Genomic DNA, 26801 nt, shown 5'->3' on the forward strand with positions numbered 1-26801 from the left:
GGATTTGTTTAGTGGTTGGAGAAGTAGTTCTAGTGGATAACAAGAATGTGTTGTTGAGAAGTTAGAAGAGTAGAAAGGGGCAGGATTGTAGTGTTGTGGGCGGGTTTGTTGAGGTTTTATGTTCTTGTAGTTGAAATTACAACGATGGTTTTTCAGGCCAAAGGTCTTGGATAGAGGCCAAGCAGGAATTGTTATGACGTACGTACTTTATACTATTTTTAAGTGTTAGTTTTATTTTGGGAGGACTAGCAGTTGCTTCCAGTCCTTCTCCATACTATGCAGTAGTGGGGTTAGTGTTGGCGTCTATTGTAGGGTGTGGATGGTTAATGAGTTTGGGGGTGTCTTTTGTATCACTAGTGTTATTTCTGGTATATTTAGGTGGGATGTTAGTGGGTTTTGTGTATTCGGTTTCATTGGCAGCAGATCCATTTCCTGAGACCTGAGGGGACTGGCAGGTTGTTGGGTATGGTGCTGGGTTAGTTTTAGTTTTGGGGGGTGGGGTGTTTATTATAGGGCTATCTGAGTTAGAGTGGTTGGGGATAAACACGGTGGATAGTGGGGATGTTTTATCTATTCTGTTGGATTTTGAGGGAGCGGCTATGTTTTATTCTTGGGGGTGGGACAATTTTTAATTGCGGGCTCGGTCTGTTGCTGATGTTGTTTGTTGTGCTAGAACTTGTACGAGGGTTGTCTCTTGGGGCAATTTGGGCGGTTTAAGGAGATGTGGTTCAGAGAATAGTTTAATGAAAATGCCAGCTTTGGGAGTTGGTGATAAAGGTTTGATTCCTTTTTTTCTGAAGGGTTGGAAAAAAGTTTGGGACCAACTGTTAAAGGTGTATGTGGGTGGAATATTAGTTAGAGTAGTGGGGGCGATTAATTGGGGAGGTAAGAGGGTGAAAGGAAATGATGGGGTAGATTAAAGTGTAAACAAACAAATGAACAAATGAATGATGAAAGGAAATGATGGGGTAGATTAAAGTGTAAACAAACAAATGAACAAATGAATGACGAAAGGAAATGATGGGGTAGATTAAAGTGTGTTAAAAAAATTTAACAAATTGATGATGCAAATGTCTGAATTGGAAAATTAGGGGAATGGAAAGTTTGTAAAATTTGAAATTTTTGTTAAAAAATTTAAAAACAAAAATTAATGATGAATAGAGGGAAAGTCCCTAGATCATTGCAAAAAATGACAAAATTTTTGTCATTTTTTGTGAAATTGACGACAAAAAATATGTCTGGCGTATATTAATTAAATTGCAACTTGATGAGAGACGTAATGGAAAAACCAAGCCAACAGCACGTGACAGTGCATCAGTGCAACAGTATGAGACCGAATAACACTTGAAACCATATCATTAATTTTCACGCTCGCCGACCATAAGGGGTACATGTCAACCATATGTGGGAGCCCCCTGGCGGAGCACTCTGAAGGGCTTATTGAGATCTACCCCAAAAAAAAACCCCAGAAGTTTAGAAGAGAGAAAATGCCGCGATCACGAGGTCCAGGTTGGCCGAACATCCCCAACCATTAGTAACGGAGTGCAAGTTTAGGAAAATTAAGCAAGTTATGGCCCTGACCGAGGAACCAGAGGCGACAAAGAGCAAGTTATGAGAGTGGGTTATTGGTGGAAAGGGAAAGAATACACCTGAAGCTGGACATGATAAACATTACTAGCGCCGGGTTGCTGGTTTCTCGTGAGGAGTACGACTAATAAATAACCCAGCACTTCTTGGTTGGTACATAGAGCAAGGTTAAGTGGTGAGTGGTCCATGGACCATGGATTTTAGGTTCTGTGACGTTCCTTGTATTGAGAAGGATTTTATGCGAAAATTAGCAGCCTTAGGTTTTAGTTCGTTTGGCGGGATTATTCCTAGAACATGACATGTTATGTCCTTGTGTGGGAATGTGCCTAGATCTGTGAATGACAAGTTTTGGATTGTATGGGAGATAGTATGGAAATTTGGATGGTTTTTGCAATAATAGTATGTCAGATTTTCCTACATGCATGTTATGTCTAATGTGGTGGAGGATGCTATGCAAAGTAATACATACCGTAGGGTATGGGGGGAGGGGGGGCCCTCCCCTTGATGTACGTGTTGATTGGAAAGTTGGGGGGTGCTTGGATATTTTTTGGAAAACTCTAAGAAGGGGCGGCCTTCAGTCTTTGGTTTACAAGACCAACGTTTTTTATAAACTATTAGAGTGGTTAGAGGTTGAGTATCTTATTTTCTAGGAGACTAGTAATGGGGAATAAGATGAGAATGATTGTGAAGTAGGTAGTTGAGGCGAGTTGTCCGATGATAATAAATGGATGTTCGACTGGTTGGCTACCGATTCATGTAAGGATTAAAAAATTTGTTACTAGGATTCAGAATAGAAGTTGGGAGAGAGGTCGGAAGGTTATAGTTCGTTGCTTTGATATGTGGAGGAATGGGGCTAGAAATAGAATTAAGACGGAGGCGGCTAGGGCTAGGACTCCTCCTAATTTGTTGGGGATTGATCGTAGGATGGCATATGCAAATAGGAAGTACCACTCAGGTTTAATGTGGGGAGGTGTTACTAATGGGTTTGCAGGTGTAAAATTTTCTGGATCTCCTAAGAGGTTGGGTGAGAATATGGCAAGTGTTATTAGAGGAATGAGGAGGAACAAAAGGCCTAGAATATCTTTTATTGAGAAATAGGGGTGGAATGGGATTTTGTCGCAGTCTGAATAAATACCTAAGGGGTTGTTTGAGCCTGTTTCGTGTAAGAAAGTTAAGTGGATGAGGGTGAGACCTGCAATTAAGAATGGGAGGAGGAAGTGGAGGGCAAAGAACCGGGTAAGTGTAGGGTTGTCAACTGAGAATCCTCCTCAAGCTCATTCTACAAGTGTTTGGCCAATGTAAGGAATTGCTGAGAATAGGTTAGTAATTACTGTAGCGCCTCAGAATGATATTTGGCCTCATGGGAGGACATATCCTACGAAGGCAGTTGCTATTAGAGTTAAGAGGAGAATAACTCCTGTGTTTCAGGTTTCTTTATATAGGTAGGAACCATAGTAGAATCCTCGTCCAATGTGTAGGTAAATGCATATGAAGAAGAAGGAGGCGCCATTTGCATGGAGGTTTCGGATTAGTCAGCCGAATTGAACATTTCGGCATGTATGGGCGACGGACGTGAATGCCAGGGTGATATCCGCTGTATAATGTATTGCTAGTAGGAGGCCAGTGGTGATTTGGATTGTTAGACAGATGCCAAGAAGAGATCCAAAGTTTCATCAGGCGGAAATGTTTGGTGGTGTTGGGAGGTCAATTAAAGAATTGTTGATTATTTTTAGAAGGGGGTGATGTTTTCGTAAGTTAGGGGTCATTAATTCTTAGTTCTGTGTAAATAAGATTATAATTAAGATAGATAGAGCGAAGGATCCTAGATAGGTTTTGATTAGTCCGGAGTGTAGAGTAGTTGAGATTTTGGATACTTTGAGTTGAAGGGTCGCTAGTCCTTCTGGGCCTATTTTTTTATATCAGGATAGGTCGATTAAATGGGATGCAATGTTCTGGCCGTTGTTTAGGAGTTTAGTAGAGCTGAGGCGGTGTATAAGGGGGTTAAAATATCCTAGAGTGCTGGAGAAGTTTATAGTGATATTTTGTTTGGGGACAGAGAAGGTATGTGTGAGTTTTGATAGTTCTAATGCCAGAATGATGCCTAATGTTGTAATAATGATAGCAGTGGTTTTTGTGACCAGTGGTATGGTTATAGGAGGGGTTTTTGTAGGGGAGATATAAGAGGTAATTAATAGACCAGCTATAATACTTCTGAGAGCGAGACGAGTAATTGGGTTTGTGACTGCTGGGTTGTTTTCATTGATGGGAATAATGGAGGGAATCCGGGTGTAGTCAGTTTGTACTAGTAGGGCTATAGGTAGGCTGTAAGTTGTAGTAAAAGCTGTAGCTACGAGGGTTAGGAGGAGTGCTCAGGTGTTTAGATAGGAGGTGTTAAGACTTTGGATAATGAGATCTTTTGAGTAAAACCCTGCTAAAAATGGTGTTCCTATGAGAGCTAAATTTCCGATTGTCAGGCATGAGGTAGTTGTAGGGAGTAGTTTCTGTAATCCTCCTATTTTTCGAATGTCTTGTTCACCGTTAAGGCTGTGAATAATAGACCCAGAGCAAAGGAAGAGTATGGCTTTAAAGAATGCATGCGTAGAGATGTGTAGGAAGGCTAGTTGAGGTAGATTTAGGCCAATAGTGACTATTATTAGTCCTAGTTGGCTGGATGTAGAGAAAGCAATAATTTTTTTGATGTCGTTTTGGGTAAGAGCGCATGTAGCAGCAAATAGGGTGGATAGGGCACCTATACAAAGGCACATAGTTAGGGCAATTTGGTTGTTACATAATATGTGGTGAGTGCGAATAAGTAGAAAGATTCCGGCAACTACTATTGTGCTGGAATGGAGTAGGGCAGATACAGGGGTTGGCCCTTCTATAGCTGCTGGGAGTCATGGATGCAGGCCAAATTGGGCGGATTTACCTGTGGCGGCTAGGATGAGCCCTAAGAGAGGGAGAAGGGATATTTGGTTTGGGGAGGATTGCTGTTGAATTTCTCAAGTGTTTATTGAGGATGCTAGTCATGCTATGCAGAGGATTAGTCCAATATCCCCAATACGGTTGTAAAGTACGGCTTGAAGTGCAGCGGTGTTGGCTTCTACTCGACCGTGTCACCATCCAATCAGGAGGAAGGATATAATTCTGACTCCCTCTCAGCCGATAAATAAGAGGAATATGTTATTAGCGATGATTAGGATGAGTATTGCAATGAGAAAGATTAGAAGGTAAAGAGAGAATTTTGTGGTGTGGGGTTCTGAGGCTATATATCATGTTGTAAATTGAAGAATAGATCATGTTACAAATAGTGCAATAGGAAAAAACGTTAAGGAGTATTGGTCTATTTTAAGGCTAAAAGGGATTTTGAAGTTCGCAATAAATTTTCATTCTCAATAGAAAGTGGTATTTTCCATATTTAAGTAGATGGAGAGGATTATGGGAATTAAACTAACTATGAAGGAAGTTTTAACAGTGTGTATGATGGTTGTTGGAGAGTTTAGGTAGTTTTTTGGATAGGAGGGGGAGTAGGATGGGTATAGAGAGGGTAGCCAGGGTCAAGAATATAGAGGTGTTGAGGATTAATGGGAAGTCCATTACTTTTCCTTGGACTTGCACCAAGATGAATGGCTCCTAAGACCAGTGGATTGCTATTATCCTTTAAAAGTAAGGGGGCTGAGGTCTTAGGCTCAGATGCAAGAGTTAGCAGTTCTTGTTGGTTAAACCTCCCCTCGGCAGGCAAGAAGAGTTTAACTTCTATTTTTAGGATCACAGTCTAATGTTTGGTTTAAAACTATGCTTGCATGTGGGAATTCCTGAGATTAGCTCTGGTTTTAGGATGAGGAGGAGGGAGGGTAGGATATGAAGTGTTGTAAGGAGATGTTCTCGTGTATTTGAATTTTGGGTGGTTGTAATATAGGTTGGAGTTGGACCTCGTTGGGTTATAAGGAGTATGTAGAGGGTATAGGCTGCAGTTAGTAGAGTTGCGGCTCCGGTTAGGATAATGGTGAAGGTGGATCAGTTGAAGAGTGCAATTATGATAGTTAATTCAGCTATCAGGTTAGTGGTAGGAGGAAGGGCTATGTTTGTTAGGTTGGCTAGGAGCCATCAGATTCCTGTTAGAGGTAAAAGGGGTTGTAGGCCTCGTGTTAGAAGGAGAGTACGACTATGTATGCGTTCCTAGTTTGTATTAGCTAGGCAAAATAGTATGGAAGAGGTGAGTCCATGTGAAATCATTAGGATTATGGCCCCTGAAAAGGATCAGTGGGTTTGGATTATTGTTGCGGCAATGACTAGACCTATGTGGCTTACTGAGGAGTAGGCTATTAATGACTTAAGGTCGATTTGGCGTAGGCAGATGGAGCTTGTCATTAGTGCCCCTCATAAGGCTAGGGTTAAAAATGGGTAGTAGAGGTAGTCTAATAGGGAGTTTGTAATTATTGAGGTACGCATAATGCCGTATCCCCCAAGTTTGAGGAGGAGCGCAGCTAGGAGTATGGATCCTGCGATTGGTGCCTCTACGTGGGCTTTTGGGAGTCATAGGTGTAGTCCGTAAAGGGGAGCTTTCACTATGAAAGCGAGCAATAGGGCTAGACTTGATATGAGGCCTGTTCAGGAGTTTGTAAGAGATGAGTGTGAAAGTTTTATTATAGTGATGTGTATAGTTCCTGTTTGGGTGTGAAGATAGAGGATCACTACTAATAGGGGAAGAGAACTAATTAGTGTATAAAAGTAAGAGGTAGATTCCAGCACTTAAACATTCTGGTTGGCTACCCCATTGTGTGATTAGAATTAGGGTAGGGATTAGGGTAGCTTCGAATGCGATATAAAATAATATCAGTTCTAAGGCTGAGAAGGCCAAGATAATGAATGGTTGGGTGAGGATTATGGTTATGGTAAAAATATATTTTCGTGTGGGAGGTTCTTGTTGAAGGTGATTTTGGCTTGCCAGGATTATAAGAGGTAGAAGTCAACAAGATAGAACTAATAAGGGGGATGAAATTTGATCAGTTCCAAGTCATGGTGATAGGTTTTTGCTAGGGTAATAGGTTGAAGGAAGTCATTGTAAGCTAGCGGTTGCAATTAAGAGGCTGTGCGAGGTGACATTGAGTCATAGGAATTTTGGAGGAGATAGGAGGGTTATGGGGAGTAATATGACTGTGGGGAGAATAATTTTTAACATTGTAGAAGGTTTAGATTGTGTAAATGATCCGATCCGTGAGTTCGGGTGGAAGCTACTAGGACTGCTAGACCGGTGCCTGCTTCACAGGTTGAGAATGCTAACATAAGAATGGGCATTAAGGTGGGGGATGTTGTTTGGGTTTGAATAGGTCATATGGAGAGGGCAATGTATATTGATAGTATACTTTCTAAGCATAGCAGGGCAGAAATTCGGTGTATTCGGTGAAAGGCTAGTCCTAGACTACTTAGGGTGAAGGCAGAGTAGAAGCTTAAATGCAGAAAGGTCATTGAGAAAGTCACGGGGTAGGACTGTGGTTTGTTGAGCCGAAATCAACTGTCTTTGCTAGACTAACTTTCTGAAGTTATTCTGCTCATTCTAAGCCCCCTTGAATTCATTCATAAATTAGCCCTAGTGCGAGGAGGAGAATGACTGTGGAGGTTCATGTTAAGGTAGTGAGGGGGGAGAGGAGTTGAGTAGCCCATGGGAGGGGCAGTAGGAGGGCAATTTCTAGGTCGAACAAGAGGAATAAGATTGTGACAAGGAAGAATCGGATTGAAAATGGGAGGCGGGCAGAGCCCAGTGGGTCAAAGCCACATTCGTATGGGGATAATTTTTCTGAATCTGGATTTATTTGAGTTAATCAAAGGTTTAGTGAAGTTAAGATAATACATAGTGATAGAGAAATTGTGAATATAAAGAGGATGATGTTAATTGCCTTTCTCTGGTTTTGATCCAGATTTTAGAGATTGGAAGTCAATTGTAATTAATATACTAGAAGGGCAAGATCCTCATCAATGGATTGTTATGTAGAGGAACAGTCAGATAATGTCAACAAAATGTCAGTATCAGGCCGCTGCTTCAAAGCCAAAGTGGTGGTTGGATGTGAAGTGGAATTTTACGAGGCGGAGGAGGCAAATCAAGAGGAAGGAGGATCCAATGATTACGTGGAGACCATGAAATCCTGTGGCGACAAAAAAGGTTGATCCATAGACTCCGTCGGCAATTGAGAATGGAGCTTCATAATATTCTATTGCTTGAAGTGCTGTAAAGTAGAATCCTAATAGGACGGTTATAAGTAGGGCTTGGGTAGCTTGGTTCCAATTGCCCTCTGTAATGCTGTGATGTGCTCATGTGACAGTGACTCCTGAGGCTAGGAGGATAGCAGTGTTTAGTAGGGGGACTTCTATTGGATTGAGAGGTTTGATTCCTATAGGAGGTCATTGTCCTCCGAGTTCTGGAGTGGGGACTAAGCTGGAGTGGAAGAATGCTCAGAAGAATCCTAGGAAGAAGAATGCTTCGGATGTAATAAATAAAATTATTCCGTAACATAAGCCCTTTTGGACTGTAGGGGTATGGTGGCCTTGGAATGTGCTTTCTCGTACGATGTCACGTCCTCATTGGAGTATCACTAGGATTATAGAGAGTAGGCCTAGGAGTAAGAGTTGGATAGAGTTGTGGTGAAATCATATGGCTAACCCAGAGGTAGTGAGGAGGGTGGCTGCTGCTCCAAAAATGGGTCAAGGGCTTGGGTCTACTATGTGAAATGAGTGGGCTTGGTGTGTCATTAAGGGTTAAATGTTTTCTTGTAGTAAAGGCTTAGAAGAAATACAAAGACATACGCTTGGATTATTGCCACGGCCACTTCTAGAATTGTTAAGAGGAGTAGAATTGTTCTAGTTAGAAGGGACACGGTAGGTATAATGGGAAGGAGGACGGTAGTGGCTGTTGAAATGAGTTGGATGAGCAGGTGTCCTGCTGTGAGGTTGGCTGTGAGGCGAACTCCTAAGGCTAAAGGGCGAATGAGAAGGCTTGTTGTTTCAATTCTGATGAGGGCAGGAATTAGAGGTGTTGGGGTGCCTTCTGGTAGGAGGTGTCCAAGGGAAGCTGAAGGTTGGTTTCGTAGGCCTGTTAGCAGGGTGGCAAGTCATAGAGGGAAGGCGAGGGCTAGGTTTATTGATAGTTGGGTAGTAGGTGTGAATGTGTAAGGTAGGAGGCCTAATAGGTTAATTGTTAGAAGTATAATTATGAGTGATGATAGGATTAGGGCTCATTTATGGCCTTTTTTGTTTAATGGGGTTATTCGTTGTTTTGTGATTAAATGGAGAAATCAGAGTTGAAGAGTTGAAAGACGATTTGTAACTCATCGATTGCCAGGAGAAGGAAGTAATAGGGTTGGGAATAACAGCGAGATGAGGATAAGGGGGATTCCGAGGAGGGTTGGGCTTATGAATTGATCAAAGAAGCTTAGGTTCATGGTCAGTTTCAGGAATGGGTTTTTATAGTGGGTAGTGTTTTGTTGGAGGGTGAGTTAGTTGGGGTAAATAGTAAGAGTTTAGGTTGAAGGATAAGAGAAAAAGTGAATCATGAAGTTAGTATGATAAAAAGTCAAGGTGCGGGGTTTAGTTGGGGCATGTCATTAAGGAGGGTGAATAATCCTCTTTCTCTAGCTTAAAAGGCTAGTGCTGGTTCATAGCTTCTTAATGATTAGGATGTTAGAAGTGAAGATCAGTTTTCGAAGTGTGTTAGAGGGGCTGATTCTACTCCGATAGGTATGAAGCTGTGGTTGGCTCCACAGATTTCTGAGCACTGACCGTAGAAGATTCCAGGACGGGTTGTGATAAAGGAAGTTTGGTTCAGTCGTCCTGGAATTGCATCGGTTTTTACACCAAGGCTAGGAACAGCTCAGGAGTGGAGAACGTCATCAGCTGTAACAATAATTCGAATCGGGGATTCTATTGGAATGACGATGCGGTTATCAACTTCTAGGAGGCGGAAATGACCGAGTGGTAGATCCATAGTTGGTAGTATGTAAGAGTCAAAAGATAAATCTTTAAAGTCTGTATATTCGTAGGATCAGTATCATTGGGGGCCAATAGCTTTGAGGGTGAGGTCAGGCTCATCGATTTCGTCTATCATGTAGAGGATTTGAAGGGATGGGAGGGCTAGTATAATTAGGACAATGGCAGGTAAGATTGTTCAGACTAGTTCTACTTCTTGTGCGTCGACGGTGTTGGAGGATAGTTTTTCTATAAGTATAAGAGCTAGTAAATACAGGACTAGGCTACAAATGGCTAGTGCGACTATTAGGGCGTGGTCGTGAAATTCAGTAAGTTCTTCTATAATAGGGGATGAAGCGTCTTGAAAACCAAATTGAGAGTGGTTGGCCATGGAGTTGGGATGGGATGTACTGGGTTTTCACCTGTGATTTAGTCTTGACAAGACTATGTAATGATTTTACTAACAACCCATAAGAAAGAAGCATGAGTGGTTTGATGCGGTTGGCTTGAAACCAGCTTATGAGGGTTCAATTCCTTCCTTTCTTGTACGTGGACAAAAGCTGGTTCTTCAAAGGTATGGTAGGGAGGAGGGCAGCCGTGAATTCATTCAATGTTTGTGGAGGTAAGTTCTGGTTGCACTACTTTCCGTTTGGATGCGAAGGCTTCTCAGATAATGAACATTAGTATAATTCCAGCTACTATGGAGATGAGGGAGCCGATGGAGGATAGGGTGTTTCATAGGGTATAAGCATCTGGGTAGTCTGAGTATCGTCGTGGTATACCAGCTAGGCCTAGGAAATGTTGTGGGAAGAATGTTAGGTTGACCCCAAAGAATATTACTCCAAAGTGGGCTTTAGCTCATGTAGAGTGAAGGGTGTAGCCAGTGAACAGTGGGAATCAATGTGTGAAGCCAGCTAAAATGGCGAATACTGCCCCCATAGATAATACATAGTGGAAATGTGCAACTACGTAGTAGGTGTCGTGCAGGGCGATGTCTAGGGAGGAGTTGGCAAGAACGATGCCTGTTAGTCCACCAATGGTGAAGAGGAAAATAAAGCCTAGGGCTCATAGTATGGGCGGGTCTCATTTGATTGTTCCACCGTGTAGGGTTGCTAGTCAGCTGAAGACTTTAATGCCAGTGGGGATTGCAATAATTATGGTGGCGGATGTGAAGTAAGCTCGGGTATCTACGTCCATTCCAACTGTAAATATGTGGTGAGCTCATACGATAAAGCCCAAGAAACCAATGGATAATATGGCTCAGACTATGCCTATGTAGCCAAAGGGTTCTTTTTTACCGGCGTAGTAGGCTACAACATGGGAAATAATTCCGAATCCTGGTAGGATAAGGATGTAGACTTCTGGATGGCCAAAAAACCAGAATAAGTGTTGATATAAAATTGGGTCTCCACCTCCTGCGGGGTCAAAGAATGTAGTGTTTAGGTTTCGATCTGTTAGAAGCATTGTAATGCCAGCAGCGAGGACTGGTAGGGAGAGGAGAAGTAGAACTGCAGTAATTAGGACGGATCAAACGAATAGAGGGGTTTGGTATTGTGAGAGAGCAGGTGGTTTTATATTGATTACTGTGGTGATAAAGTTGATTGCCCCAAGGATGGATGAGACACCTGCCAGGTGAAGGGAGAAGATGGCAAGGTCTACTGATGCACCGGCGTGGGCTAGATTTCCGGCTAGGGGTGGGTATACTGTTCATCCTGTTCCGGCCCCGGCTTCTACTGTAGAAGATGCTAGAAGAAGTAGGAAGGATGGAGGAAGTAGTCAGAAGCTCATGTTATTTATTCATGGAAATGCTATGTCGGGGGCACCAATTATTAATGGTACTAATCAGTTACCAAACCCTCCGATTATAATAGGCATTACTATAAAGAAAATTATAACGAAGGCATGTGCGGTGACGATTACATTGTAAATTTGGTCATCACCTAAAAGGGTGCCTGGTTGTCCTAGTTCTGCTCGAATGAGGAGACTAAGGGCTGTGCCGATTATACCAGCTCATGCGCCAAAAATAAGGTAAAGTGTGCCGATATCTTTGTGGTTAGTGGAAAATAGTCAACGGTTGATGAAAGTCATAGGTAAGATGGCTGAGTGTAGAAGCGTTAGGCTGTAGTCCTTTTTACAGAGGTTTGATTCCTCTTCTTATCGATTCTGTAGTGAAGTTCATGTTGAGTTGCAAGCTCATTGATGTGCATTAAACATGCACTGGGATCTAGTAGACAGAAGCCTGTTGGTTGGGGCATTTAGCTGTTAACTAAAATTTTATGGGATCAAAGCCCATCTGTCTAGGGGGAGGTTCTAGCTTAATTAAAGCATCTGAGTTGCATTCAGGAGATGCAGGTTAGTATCCTGTGTACCTTAACAGAAACTAAGAGGGATTAGCCCTTGTTTAAGGCTTTGAAGGCCTTCGGTTTAAATAACCTAAGTTTCTAAGGGATTGCGAGTACTATGGGAGATAGTGGTAGGAGTATAATTGATAAGGAGGTAAAGGTTGTGGTTAGGGTGTTAGTTGGTTTGTTAGTTTGTCATTGTTTTATGTAGTTAGTGAAGTTTGGGGGTAGTGTGATGGTTGCACAGTAGGCCAGTCGTAGGTAGAAGAAAAGTCCAAGTAAAGAGAGTAGGGTAATAGCTGTGGCTACTACTGTTAGTTCTTGTTTTGTGAGCTCTTGAATAATTAACCATTTGGGTAGGAATCCCGTTAGGGGAGGAAGACCTGCAAGGGAGAGGAGAGTGAGCATAAGGATTGTGGTTAGTGATGGAATTTTGGTTCATGTGGCTATAACAGTGGATAGTTTTAGGGTATTGGTTGTGTTAAGGATGAAGAAGATGGCGGAAGTTGTTACAGTATATAGATAGAACGTAATTAAAGTCAGATTGGGGTTATAGTTGAGAATAATAGTTATTCATCCTAGGTGTGCGATAGATGAGAAAGCTAAAATTTTGCGAGTTTGGGTTTGGTTAAGTCCTTTTCAGCCACCTAGGACTGCGGAAGCAATAGCTATCGAAGATAGGAGAGTTGGGTTGAGTGAGGGGGATGTTAGGTAGAATAGTGTGGTTGGTGGAAATTTTGTGACTGTGGCTAGTAGGAGGCATGTTGTTATAGTTGAGCCTTGAAGAACTTCTGGAAATCAGAAATGAAATGGGACTAAGCCTAGTTTAATTGAAATTGCAATAGTTAGTAGTATACATGATATGGGGTGGGTTAGTTGGGTGATGTCCCATTGGCCAGAGAATCATGCATTGGTCATGCTGGAGAGTAAAAGTAGCGTAGATGCGACTGCTTGAGTTAGAAAGTATTTAGTAGAGGCTTCAATGGCTCGTGGATGGTGGCTTTTAGAGATTAATGGAAGAATAGCTAAAGTGTTAATTTCTAAGCCGACTCATGCTATTATTCAGTGGTTACTCGAAATTGTGATTGAGGTTCCTAGGAGTAAGCTTATTGTGGAGATTAGTTTAGCTTGGGGATTCATTAGTAAGGGAAGGAGTTAAAGATGAATCCAGACTATAAAATTCTGAAATGAGAAGTTCTGTTGTACTAGACTTTCTATTTTGCAGAAATTCCTGAGATTCATTGCGTTGTCCGAGCCCATACGATTGGACACACCTGTTCACCTGTCCAAACTTGGAAACTAGGTCTGCCAACCGGGAAAAGATTATCTCAAGTACTGTTGACTCCAAGTAAATGACCACTGTAATCCACTTAGATCTCCTCACTGGGGATGGACATGATTATATTATTGTCTGTATTTTCACTGTTACTCAGTTGTTATGTTGTTTACATTTTTAGAAATGACACTTCATCAATACACTGTTCGAGTCATTCACCAGTGTCATGGTCCAACCATGGACCACGCGGTGGGATGGAATCCAACAGCCCCCAGGAGCTGGTTTCTCCCCTGAGGGTGCAGAGCAGCAGGGCCTTTTCCAGACCCAACTGTACCTTCCAGAAAGATATCAGCTATACTTTGCTTCTTTGCTGACTTCTGTTTTAGATGTCAATGTGTGGACCACCCTGGCCAACGTGACGAAGATGGACGTGATATGTGTGTCCATGGTAACTCCCACGAGTCCTTTTCGCACCTGTCTGGTTGGAATACCCATTGATAACTACTGGTGGGGAACTCTATATAATGAGACCGTGTTAGCAAACTGCACGTATCCAGGAGTTGACAGTTTTTCTTAGAGATATTTACCAGAACACATCAGCTTGGTGCAATGAGACTCTGCAAAAACAATTTATTCCTGGATCTGATGCAATAGGTCTCCCAAATGATCTGTTTCTCATTTGTGGACAAAGAGCATGGAAAGGTATTCCGGGAAAGGTTGTAGGAGGCCCTTGTACCTTTGGACGATTAACCTTTTTTCATCCTCGCAGCATAACCTTGCCTAAACTAAGAAGACGCAGACGTAGCACACGGCGATTTATTCCAGACTGTAACTCTGATAGTGCACGGAAGAAGAGAAGAAAGAGTTAAGGAAGAAACCGAGAGGTCAAAGCAGCCACTGGAGAGAGTGGAGAGGGTCAAAGCAACATCGAAAGCGGTGATTGACTGGGACACACCCCGCACGTCTAAGACTGCTCCCTGGGCGAAAGCCTGCCTGCAGCTCGGAGAACGAGCCGCGGAGCACCTTAAGATCGCCTGTTAGTCCCCTGAGTGTCGGTCATCTGGTAAAGCGACTCTTCGCTACCGACTGTGTGGACCATGTGCAAGAAGCGGCTTGCCGCTGCCGCGTCCTAGTAACCCCAGCCACCGCTGACCCCCGCGGAGCCCCCTCTCCAGTTTTCTGTCCAGCAGAAACTGGCCGTGGCTCCCCGCCTGCTCACCGCTGCTGACTGACCCTGCGGCGTGCTTAAAAAGCACTGCCAGCAAAAAGCCCCTGCACCGTATTCAGACCGCGCGGGCTTCACCGAGGCGCCGCGCCGCGCCTTCCGACACAGCGCGCCCCCGACCCCCGCGCCGCCCAGTGAACCGCGGGAACCCCTGGAGCCGCCGCTGCTGCCGCTGCGAACGCCGCGCTCAGCGGAGACGGAGCCGGGACCACGCCGAGCCGCCGCCACGTGACTGAGACGCCGCCGCCAGCGCCGCCGCTTCGTTCGCCGCTTTGCAACCCGCACACGCCGATCCCTGCAGCCCCAAGCCGCCGCCTCTACAACCAACCCCCGCGTCCGTCGCTACAGCTGCCCGTGCCTGCCGCCGCCGCTTGCCGCTTGCCGCCTGCACCGACCGGGACATCAGCCGCCGCCGACGGGACGCCACAGCCCAACCGACAGTGAGCCAACACAAATCAACAAACCGACAGACCCTCTTCAGCAGCGCACCCCAGCAGCGCCGAGACACAAAGGTAACATGGGAAATTTTTTCCCTACCGAAGTATCACGGGACACAGAAGCACTGGCTGCTCTGCTGAATCCTTACTATGTTCAGGTTACAAGGGTTGAATTATCAGAGCTGGTGCGGCTCATTAAAGCAGTCGTACCAGAACTACCTCTGGTTGAAGCCCTCAACATTCACATATGGGACAAAATAGGCAATCTTATCAAACTCAAGGCTCAGAGAGGGGATTCCCAAGCAAACAATGCTTACCCAGCCTGGCAAGCTATAATGACTGCATTAAGCAGATCCCACCAAAGAACGACGAACACATACACCCGCACTCAGGCTGCAAGCAGCAGCCCCACTTTTACGCGCCGCAGTTTGAACTCACAAAGCTCCGCGGGGGGAGGGGGTGGAGCCGTTCACAATTCAACTCCGGGGAAGGGAACCGGGAGCCCAAGGGACACGGACCGGCGGGAGGGAGCGGGGCCCCAGATGCGAGGTTCCAGTCAGTGGGACAGCAGCAGGGGGTCCCGTGACGGGAGTGGGGGGGCTAGCCCAGCTTACTCGCCAACCCATCCCGCGCATGAACGCCGAGTACGCGCCCAGGAGCGGGCACCACCATCTCGCCTGCCACGCGGTTCGGACACTGACCCGTCCTTCCCCGCCCCCGCGCCGTACTCCCCAACCACCACCACCACCCACCCACAGACAGCCGCTTTCGCCGGAGCTGCAGGGGGGGGGAATGGGAGGAATGGGGGGAGGAGGAGGGGGATTTCTGGATAGCTCCGCCGGCAAGGGATGAAGCAACATACCGAGAAGGTACAATTGATAGCTGGGCTTTATGCAGAGAAGAGGCATTGCGTACTGGGGACTTACAAGTTATACAAGCATGTCCAGTAATTATCGGTCCACGTCAAAGCCGCAGGTTCCAACCATTACCACATGAACTAACCAAAGAACTAAGACAGTTAATGAGAGAAACTGGTGTATCATCCCCTAACACGCTTGCATTTTTAGAGTCACTAAGTTCCACATACATCTTCATGCCTCATGACTGGAGAACCTTGTTACAAATAAGCCTTTCTAACACACAATACAATGTATGGCTGAACGATTTTAGAGAAATCTGTTCTGCTTACGCTAATGACCCACAAGCAGGGGTATCAGCACACCAACTCACAGGGGATGGGAACTATCATTCCATAGATGCTCAAACCGGTTACAATAGAGAGGTATACGAGGTAATAGCAAAACATGCCATGCGGGCAATAAGAAAATTACCTACATCAGACAGAGATGCAAACTTGTCATTTACCAAAATAATACAGGGCCCAACAGAACCTTACACAAAATTCCTAGATCGGCTGCAATCTGCTCTGGATAGGCAGATTGAAAATGAGGAAGCCAGGGAAATCCTTAGTAGAAGACTGGCTTTCGAAAATGCTAATGTGGATTGTAAAAGAGTTCTGCAAACCCTTCCTAAGAGGGAAACTTGCAGTATCTCAGAATTAGTTCGTGCCTGCCAAGAGGTGGATTCTTTAACACATCAATCAGATTTGCTAGCAGTAGCACTGAGTACTCAGTTAAGGACACAGCAGGGGGCCAGACCCAAAGATGGTTGTTTCATTTGTGGGGCCCCTGACCATTTCCAAAGGGACTGCCCTCAGAAACCTCTAGCATTGGCACCTCGAAAGCAACCCAAAGCAAGGAGGATGCCAAAAAACTGGAGGCGAGGGGCGCTGTCGCACGCCCCGGTACAGCAATCACATGCGACACAGGGGAACAGGCTGGCGATTTGTGCCCCCCCAGCTCAGCCAGCGCTCTGTACCCCTGCACCCCAGCCAGCGATCTGTGCCCCGCCACATCAGCCAGCGCTGGGCTGGACTTATCCAACAGGGACACAGTCCTCATAACTTCCACTGAGGTGGTGCTAATCCCGACTGGACATTGGGGTCCCCTTAATCCAGGGGTACATGCACTGCTGATTGGAAGGTCCTCTACCGCCAGAATGGGTTTGTTTGTGCTGCCAGGTGTAATAGACTCGGATTCTCATAGCGAGATTCTGATAATGGCATGGACCCCTTCACCCCCGTGCTTCATCCCGAAAGGACAGAAGCTTGCTCAGTTAATCCCCTTCTACAGTACGTTGCCTGCAGGGGAGGGGGGGAGAGAGCGGGGTTCAGGGGCCTTTGGCAGCACGGGACAACCACAAGTTTACTGGGCAGCAGCCATCACAGCAGCACAGCGTGCCAGGTTAATGGGCACCGATTTACAGGCCTTTTGGATTCGGGAACCGATGTTTCCATCATAAAGGACTCCGAATGGCCACTTGACTGGCCTACTGTTTGCCCAGCTGCAACCATTCAAGGGGTGGGAGGCACACAAAGACCCAGACAGAGTGCTCAAGTACTCACTGTCTTGGGACCAGAGGGGCAAGTAGCAAAGGTAGCTCCATTCATAGCCCCGATCCCTTGCTCTCTGTGGGGACGTGATATACTTTCACAGTTTGGCACAGTAATGCAAATTCCTCCTGCAAGCAACCAGGTTTTTCAATAGGGGCCATTGGTCAGCCGTCCCAAGCACCGATTAAGCTGGTCTGGAAAAGTGACCAGCCGGTCTGGGTAGACCAATGGCCCATGAAAAAGAAAGGCTTGAACATTTAAAGATGTTTGTAGAGGAACAATTGGAAGCAGGACACATTGTGCCAACAAATAGTCCCTGGAACACTCCTGTATTTTGCATTCCCAAAAAAACTGGCAAATGGAGGATGATTCAGGATCTCAGAGTAGTAAACGCAGTCATTGAGTCTATGGGGGCATTGCAACCAGGATTACCCTCACCTGCTATGCTCCCAGCGAACTGGCCTCTGACAATAATTGATTTAAAGGACTGCTTTTTCACCATATTCCTGCACCCCGAGGATGCCCCAAGGTTTGCATTTTCTATTCCAGCATTAAACAACTCACAGCCTATGCAAAGGTATCACTGGGTTGTTCTCCCTCAGGGGATGAAGAACAGTCCAACCATATGCCAAACAGTAGTTGCAAATGCTATTCAACCCGTCAGAAAACGTTTTCCCTCTGCAATAATCTACCAATACATGGATGATATTTTAATAAGCATGACCACAGAAAATGAACTGCAAATTGTTGTTACTGCTTTAACTGATGCTGTCCAAGAAGCAGGCTTACAGGTTGCAGAAGAGAAAATCCAGCGATCGCAGCCCTGGAGCTATCTTGGATGGAGAGTCACGCAACAACAGATTTCCCCACAGCCGCTGCAGCTCGAGGTAAAAGACACTTTAACCTTACATGAGTTGCAAAAACTCCTGGGAGCTATTAATTGGTTAAGACCTGTTCTAGGCTTAACCACAGAGGAGCTACACCCTCTCTTTGTGTTACTAAAGGGGGACTCTGATCTGACGTCTAATAGGGCTCTGACAGCAGAGGCCAAACAGGCGTTAGACATCTGTGCCAAGGTGATCGAATCTAGGCAGAGCAGAAGGAGAGATCCTGAACTGCAAATCTGCCTGGCCTTAATTCCCAGCAGGTACCAGCCATTTGCAGTCTTATTCCAGTGGGACCAGACTGAAAAGGACCCACTGCTGGTTCTAGAATGGCTATTTCTGCCCCACACCCCACCTAAAACTGTATGGACAATTAATGAAATCTTTGCTAAGCTTGTTATTAAAGGCAGAGTTCGATTACAGGAACTAGATGGAAGGGATCCAGCTGTCATTACATTCCAGCCACGAAGGACAATTTAGCTTGGATGCTAGCTGAGGACACCGAGTTCCAAGCTACCTTAGCAGGTTTTGATGGTAACATTTCAGTTAATCTCCCTAAGCACAAACTTTGGGCAGAAATCGGTAATTTGCCTTTAAGAACCACGACTAGATGCAGAAGTGAGCCAGTAAAAGGCCTCACAGTTTTTACAGATGCATCTGGGCGATCACAGAAAGCTGCAGTGACTTGGATAAATCCTGATACCGGACAATGGGAACAAAAAGTACAGACCATGAACCAATGCTCTGTGCAGGTTCTGGAACTGGCTGCCATTTGTATTGCCTTGGAAAAGTTTTCTGAACAACCTGTTAATATTGTCACTGATTCTTGTTATGCTGCAGGGCTAGTTTCACGTCTAGAATGTTCATTTCTTCGGGATGTTTCTAACCCTCATTTGTTGTTTGAAATGCGTTGTATTTGGTTCCTTGTCAATCACATAAGGTTTGATTTTTATATAATGCACATCAGGTCTCACACTGACATGCCAGGGCCAATAGCTGAAGGGAACCGAGAAGCTGACAAAGCAGCAATGTTCAACACAGTACCTAGGACCCTTGAGCAAGCAAAATTGTCCCATTCATTTTTCCACCAGAATGCACGCTCTCTAAAGAGACAATTCAAAATTACTATCAATCAGGCCCGAGATATCATATTGACTTGTCCAGACTGTCAAAAAATTACCCCCATGCCATCTCAGGAAGGTGTTAACCCCAGAGGGTTAATATCCAATCAGATATGGCAAACAGATGTTACACACATCCCAGAATTTGGCCCCTTGAAATATGTACATGTAACTGTAGACACACATTCACAGTACATCACTGCCACAGCACACACAGGTGAGAAAACCAAGGATGTAATAAGACACTGGCTAAGCTGTTTTGCTACCCTTGGCACTCCACAACAGATTAAGACCGATAACGGACCAGCATACGTCTCTGAAAAGGTAAGGAATTTCCTATCAGAATGGGGAATTTCACATATTACAGGAATTCCACACTCACCTACGGGACAAGCAATTGTAGAAAGGGCACACCGCACACTGAAAGAGATGCTAATAAAACAAAGAGGGGGGGAGAAGCTATACAGTCCGCAAGAACGTTTGTGGAAAGCCACATATGTTATCAATTTTTTAAATTGTGACAGTGCTGAAAGAAGCAGATATGAGAAGCAGCACAAATCTCAGGCGTTTACCTCTCCCAGACCATTAGTCATGGTAAAAGATTTGATCTCAGGACAATGGACAGGACCTTTAGATCTTCTGACTTGGGGGAGAGGTTACGCTTGTGCGGCAACAGGAAAAGAACTGAAGTGGATTCCCTCCAGGTGTGTAAAGCCCTATTTGGATACACAATCACAGCTGCAGGAACCAGATAACTCAGGAGTTTAAAAACAGTTATGTTATGTTTCAGTTTATATTAATGACCAATGTGGTGACAAGCAAACTGCAAATATTGGTGTGTGTATGTGTATGCGTGAATGATGACGGCCGTCGTGTGTGAGCTGAGTGAATGAATAAGAGAGTTGTGTGACTGGAAAACATAAAAACACAGAATACCTCACAAGACCACATTACCTACACCACAAGGTCACCTTGAAAGAATTGAGTTTTGATATGCTTACCCTGTTTCTTGAATAAAGTTTGAAATCCCCAGTTATTAAAAAACCCTCAGATTAATAAAAGTTATAGTTTACACACAGTTGGGCTAAAGGCCCCAAGTTAATAAAATAATTATCCAAGTTGCACTACCCTAAAGGAATATAAGGTTTTAAAAGGTTTATATTAGAGTTAAGAAGCTAAGCGAAGCAATGCGCTGGGTCGCTGCGAAGTTTGGTAGTTTACAATGTTCTGGTTGTTTGCACTGTTTTTTGCACTGCTTTTTGTGACTTCTTTAAGATATTAGAGAGAGGGGATATGTGGGAGGCGTGTCTGGATGCACAGGGGATGTGCCAGGGCGATGGGCCCGAGGGGACATGCGCAGTCACATATAACTCTATTGGCTGAAGAAGTCACATGGTACGCAGGGATTTAAGAGTGGGAATTTTGAATAAACTTCTCTTTGTCTCACCACCGCACGAGGAGCATCATTCATTCCTTGTTATACAAGGGTCACCTGCTGCTGTTGGACATGAGCTTCCTCCGGGCATCAGGAAATATCCAAGGAGGAAAAGGCAGTGAAAACTTTGGGACAGGTTTCCTAGATCAAACCCATGAATTCCTCTGAGCATCTACCCTCATCCCAAGTATCTGCAGTCACACATATATAGATTCTGGACTGTAGAAGACAGGCTTAGCATGACTTTAAGATGATTTCTTCTCAATTTTTTGATTTATTTTTCTACTGCCAGGTGTGAGAGGGGCATCGTGGAACCAAAGGAACCCTGAGACATTTCAGAATCCCACATGTGTTGGGTCTGTCTGAGCTGGAGTTCATTTTCTCACTGCAGGCGTCACAGTGCTGTGCTTTGCATTGGGAGTTACAAAGGGGTTAATCACACCAGTGCTTTGGCAACTGCTGAGCAGGGCTGGTGCAGCATCTGCATTGTCATCTTCGTCCCCTGAATCGGGGGCAAGATCATGGGAGGCGATACAGACAGGTCAGTTGAGCCAAATGGACCAAAGGGACATTGCAGAATATATGGCATCAGCTCAGCTACAAGAACTCAGGAAAGGAACAGGAAAGGGAGAAAATCCATTTTTTTACAATACATGCCTTCTGAGCGGCTTCTCTGTGTGGTGAAACCCTGCTTCCCATGAAGTGACCAGGAGGTAGAGAGAAAATCTTTTTATTTCTCATCTATCGCACACCTAGGATGAATAACTATTATTCTCAACTATAACCCCAATCTGACTTTAATTACATTCTATCTATATACTGTAACAACTTCCGCCATCTTCTTCATCCTTAACACAACCAATACCCTAAAACTATCCACTGTTATATCCACATGAACCAAAATTCCATCACTAACCACAATCCTTATGCTCACTCTCCTCTCCCTTGCAGGTCTTCCTCCCCTAGCGGGATTCCTACCCAAATGGTTAATTATTCAAGAGCTCACAAAACAAGAACTAACAGTAGTAGCCACAGCTATTACCCTACTCTCTTTACTTGGACTTTTCTTCTACCTACGACTGGCCTACTGTGCAACCATCACACTACCCCCAAACTTCACTAACTACATAAAACAATGACAAACTAACAAACCAACTAACACCCTAACCACAACCTTTACCTCCTTATCAATTATACTCCTACCACTATCTCCCATAGTACTCGCAATCCCTTAGAAACTTAGGTTATTTAAACCGAAGGCCTTCAAAGCCTTAAACAAGGGCTAATCCCTCTTAGTTTCTGTTAAGGTACACAGGATACTAACCTGCATCTCCTGAATGCAACTCAGATGCTTTAATTAAGCTAGAACCTCCCCCTAGACAGATGGGCTTTGATCCCATAAAATTTTAGTTAACAGCTAAATGCCCCAACCAACAGGCTTCTGTCTACTAGATCCCAGTGCATGTTTAATGCACATCAATGAGCTTGCAACTCAACATGAACTTCACTACAGAATCGATAAGAAGAGGAATCAAACCTCTGTAAAAAGGACTACAGCCTAACGCTTCTACACTCAACCATCTTACCTATGACTTTCATCAACCGTTGACTATTTTCCACTAACCACAAAGATATCGGCACACTTTACCTTATTTTTGGCGCATGAGCTGGTATAATCGGCACAGCCCTTAGTCTCCTCATTCGAGCAGAACTAGGACAGCCAGGCACCCTTTTAGGTGATGACCAAATTTACAATGTAATCGTCACCGCACATGCCTTCGTTATAATTTTCTTTATAGTAATGCCTATTATAATCGGAGGGTTTGGTAACTGATTAGTACCATTAATAATTGGTGCCCCCGACATAGCATTTCCACGAATAAATAACATGAGCTTCTGATTACTTCCTCCATCCTTCCTACTTCTTCTAGCATCTTCTACAGTAGAAACCGGGGCCGGAACAGGATGAACAGTATACCCACCCCTAGCCGGAAATCTAGCCCACGCCGGTGCATCAGTAGACCTTGCCATCTTCTCCCTTCACCTGGCAGGTGTCTCATCCATCCTTGGGGCAATCAACTTTATCACCACAGTAATCAATATAAAACCACCTGCTCTCTCACAATACCAAACCCCTCTATTCGTTTGATCCGTCCTAATTACTGCAGTTCTACTTCTCCTCTCCCTACCAGTCCTCGCTGCTGGCATTACAATGCTTCTAACAGATCGAAACCTAAACACTACATTCTTTGACCCCGCAGGAGGTGGAGACCCAATTTTATATCAACACTTATTCTGGTTTTTTGGCCATCCAGAAGTCTACATCCTTATCCTACCAGGATTCGGAATTATTTCCCATGTTGTAGCCTACTACGCCGGTAAAAAAGAACCCTTTGGCTACATAGGCATAGTCTGAGCCATATTATCCATTGGTTTCTTGGGCTTTATCGTATGAGCTCACCACATATTTACAGTTGGAATGGACGTAGATACCCGAGCTTACTTCACATCCGCCACCATAATTATTGCAATCCCCACTGGCATTAAAGTCTTCAGCTGACTAGCAACCCTACACGGTGGAACAATCAAATGAGACCCGCCCATACTATGAGCCCTAGGCTTTATTTTCCTCTTCACCATTGGTGGACTAACAGGCATCGTTCTTGCCAACTCCTCCCTAGACATCGCCCTGCACGACACCTACTACGTAGTTGCACATTTCCACTATGTATTATCTATGGGGGCAGTATTCGCCATTTTAGCTGGCTTCACACATTGATTCCCACTGTTCACTGGCTACACCCTTCACTCTACATGAGCTAAAGCCCACTTTGGAGTAATATTCTTTGGGGTCAACCTAACATTCTTCCCACAACATTTCCTAGGCCTAGCTGGTATGCCACGACGATACTCAGACTACCCAGATGCTTATACCCTATGAAACACCCTATCCTCCATCGGCTCCCTCATCTCCATAGTAGCTGGAATTATACTAATGTTCATTATCTGAGAAACCTTCGCATCCAAACGGAAAGTAGTGCAACCAGAACTTACCTCCACAAACATTGAATGAATTCACGGCTGCCCTCCTCCCTACCATACCTTTGAAGAACCAGCTTTTGTCCACGTACAAGAAAGGAAGGAATCGAACCCTCATAAGCTGGTTTCAAGCCAACCGCATCAAACCACTCATGCTTCTTTCTTATGGGTTGTTAGTAAAATCATTACATAGTCTTGTCAAGACTAAATCACAGGTGAAAACCCAGTACATCCCATCCCAACTCCATGGCCAACCACTCTCAATTTGGTTTTCAAGACGCTTCATCCCCTATTATAGAAAAACTTATTGAATTTCACGACCACGCCCTAATAGTCGCACTAGCCATTTGTAGCCTAGTCCTGTATTTACTAGCTCTTATACTTATAGAAAAACTATCCTCCAACACCGCCGACGCACAAGAAGTAGAACTAGTCTGAACAATCTTACCTGCCATTGTCCTAATTATACTAGCCCTCCCATCCCTTCAAATCCTCTACATGATAGACGAAATCGATGAGCCTGACCTCACCCTCAAAGCTATTGGCCCCCAATGATACTGATCCTACGAATATACAGACTTTAAAGATTTATCTTTTGACTCTTACATACTACCAACTATGGATCTACCACTCGGTCATTTCCGCCTCCTAGAAGTTGATAACCGCATCGTCATTCCAATAGAATCCCCGATTCGAATTATTGTTACAGCTGATGATGTTCTGCACTCCTGAGCTGTTCCTAGCCTTGGTGTAAAAACCGATGCAATTCCAGGACGACTGAACCAAACTTCCTTTATCACAACCCATCCTGGAATCTTCTACGGTCAGTGCTCAGAAATCTGTGGAGCCAACCACAGCTTCATACCTATCGGAGTAGAATCAGCCCCTCTAACACTTCGAAAACTGATCTTCACTTCTAACATCCTAATCATTAAGAAGCTATGAACCAGCACTAGCCTTTTAAGCTAGAGAAAGAGGATTATTCACCCTCCTTAATGACATGCCCCAACTAAACCCCGCACCTTGACTTTTTATCATACTAACTTCATGATTCACTTTTTCTCTTATCCTTCAACCTAAACTCTTACTATTTACCCCAACTAACTCACCCTCCAACAAAACACTACCCACTATAAAAACCCATTCCTGAAACTGACCATGAACCTAAGCTTCTTTGATCAATTCATAAGCCCAACCCTCCTCGGAATCCCCCTTATCCTCATCTCGCTGTTATTCCCAACCCTATTACTTCCTTCTCCTGGCAATCGATGAGTTACAAATCGTCTTTCAACTCTTCAACTCTGATTTCTCCATTTAATCACAAAACAACTAATAACCCCATTAAACAAAAAAGGCCATAAATGAGCCCTAATCCTATCATCACTCATAATTATACTTCTAACAATTAACCTATTAGGCCTCCTACCTTACACATTCACACCTACTACCCAACTATCAATAAACCTAGCCCTCGCCTTCCCTCTATGACTTGCCACCCTGCTAACAGGCCTACGAAACCAACCTTCAGCTTCCCTTGGACACCTCCAACCAGAAGGCACCCCAACGCCTCTAATTCTTGCCCTCATCATGATTGAAACAACAAGCTTTCTCATTCGCCCTTTAGCCTTAGGAGTTCGCCTCACAGCCAACCTCACAGCAGGACACCTACTCATCCAACTCATTTCAACAGCCACTACCGTCCTCCTTCCCATTATACCTACCGTGTCCCTTCTAACAATTCTACTCCTCTTAACAATTCTAGAAGTGGCCGTGGCAATAATCCAAGCGTATGTCTTTGTACTTCTTCTAAGCCTTTACTTACAAGAAAACATTTAACCCTTAATGACACACCAAGCCCACTCATTTCACATAGTAGACCCAAGCCCTTGACCCATTTTTGGAGCAGCAGTCGCCCTCCTCACTACCTCTGGGTTAACCATATGATTTCACCACAACTCTATCCAACTCTTACTCCTAGGCCTACTCTCTATAATCCTAGTGATACTCCAATGATGACGTGACATTGTACAAGAAAGCACATTCCAAGGCCACCATACCCCTACAGTCCAAAAGGGCTTACGTTACGGAATAATTTTATTTATTACATCCGAAGCATTCTTCTTCCTAGGATTCTTCTGAGCATTCTTCCACTCCAGCTTAGTCCCCACTCCAGAACTCGGAGGACAATGACCTCCTATAGGAATCAAACCTCTCAATCCAATAGAAGTCCCCCTACTAAACACTGCTATCCTCCTAGCCTCAGGAGTCACTGTCACATGAGCACATCACAGCATTACAGAGGGCAATCGGAACCAAGCTACCCAAGCCCTACTTATAACCGTCCTATTAGGATTCTACTTTACAGCACTTCAAGCAATAGAATATTATGAAGCTCCATTCTCAATTGCCAACGGAGTCTATGGATCAACCTTTTTCGTCGCCACAGGATTTCATGGTCTCCACGTAATCATTGGATCCTCCTTCCTCTTGATTTGCCTCCTCCGCCTCGTAAAATTCCACTTCACATCCAACCACCACTTTGGCTTTGAAGCAGCGGCCTGATACTGACATTTTGTTGACATTATCTGACTGTTCCTCTACATAACAATCCATTGATGAGGATCTTGCCCTTCTAGTATATTAATTACAATTGACTTCCAATCTCTAAAATCTGGATCAAAACCAGAGAAAGGCAATTAACATCATCCTCTTTATATTCACAATTTCTCTATCACTATGTATTATCTTAACTTCACTAAACCTTTGATTAGCTCAAATAAATCCAGATTCAGAAAAATTATCCCCATACGAATGTGGCTTTGACCCACTGGGCTCTGCCCGCCTCCCATTTTCAATCCGATTCTTCCTTGTCGCAATCTTATTCCTCTTGTTCGACCTAGAAATTGCCCTCCTACTGCCCCTCCCATGGGCTACTCAACTCCTCTCCCCCCTCACTACCTTAACATGAACCTCCACAGTCATTCTCCTCCTCGCACTAGGGCTAATTTATGAATGAATTCAAGGGGGCTTAGAATGAGCAGAATAAC

At 44.4% G+C, this 26801-nt stretch overlaps 1 protein-coding gene, 1 long non-coding RNA gene and 1 pseudogene across 3 annotated transcripts in view; 1 reads left to right on the plus strand and 2 right to left on the minus strand.

The window, feature by feature from the left end:
• The window catches only part of LOC127462093 (uncharacterized), a 256860-nt gene that overhangs the window by 75801 nt on the left and 154258 nt on the right, over window positions 1-26801 (minus strand). The window lies entirely within an intron of this gene.
• On the plus strand, window positions 50-25852 carry LOC127463966 (uncharacterized). The gene is made up of 2 exons (XR_007901104.1): window positions 50-389; window positions 25415-25852. It is a non-coding gene; the product is annotated as an uncharacterized LOC127463966 (long non-coding RNA).
• On the minus strand, window positions 9241-13025 carry LOC127462814 (NADH-ubiquinone oxidoreductase chain 2-like; annotated as a pseudogene).

Source organism: Manacus candei, unplaced genomic scaffold, assembly GCF_025592945.1.
Source record: "Manacus candei isolate 608988 ecotype Guabito, Panama unplaced genomic scaffold, ASM2559294v1 h1tg000002l, whole genome shotgun sequence".
NCBI lineage: Eukaryota > Metazoa > Chordata > Aves > Passeriformes > Pipridae > Manacus > Manacus candei.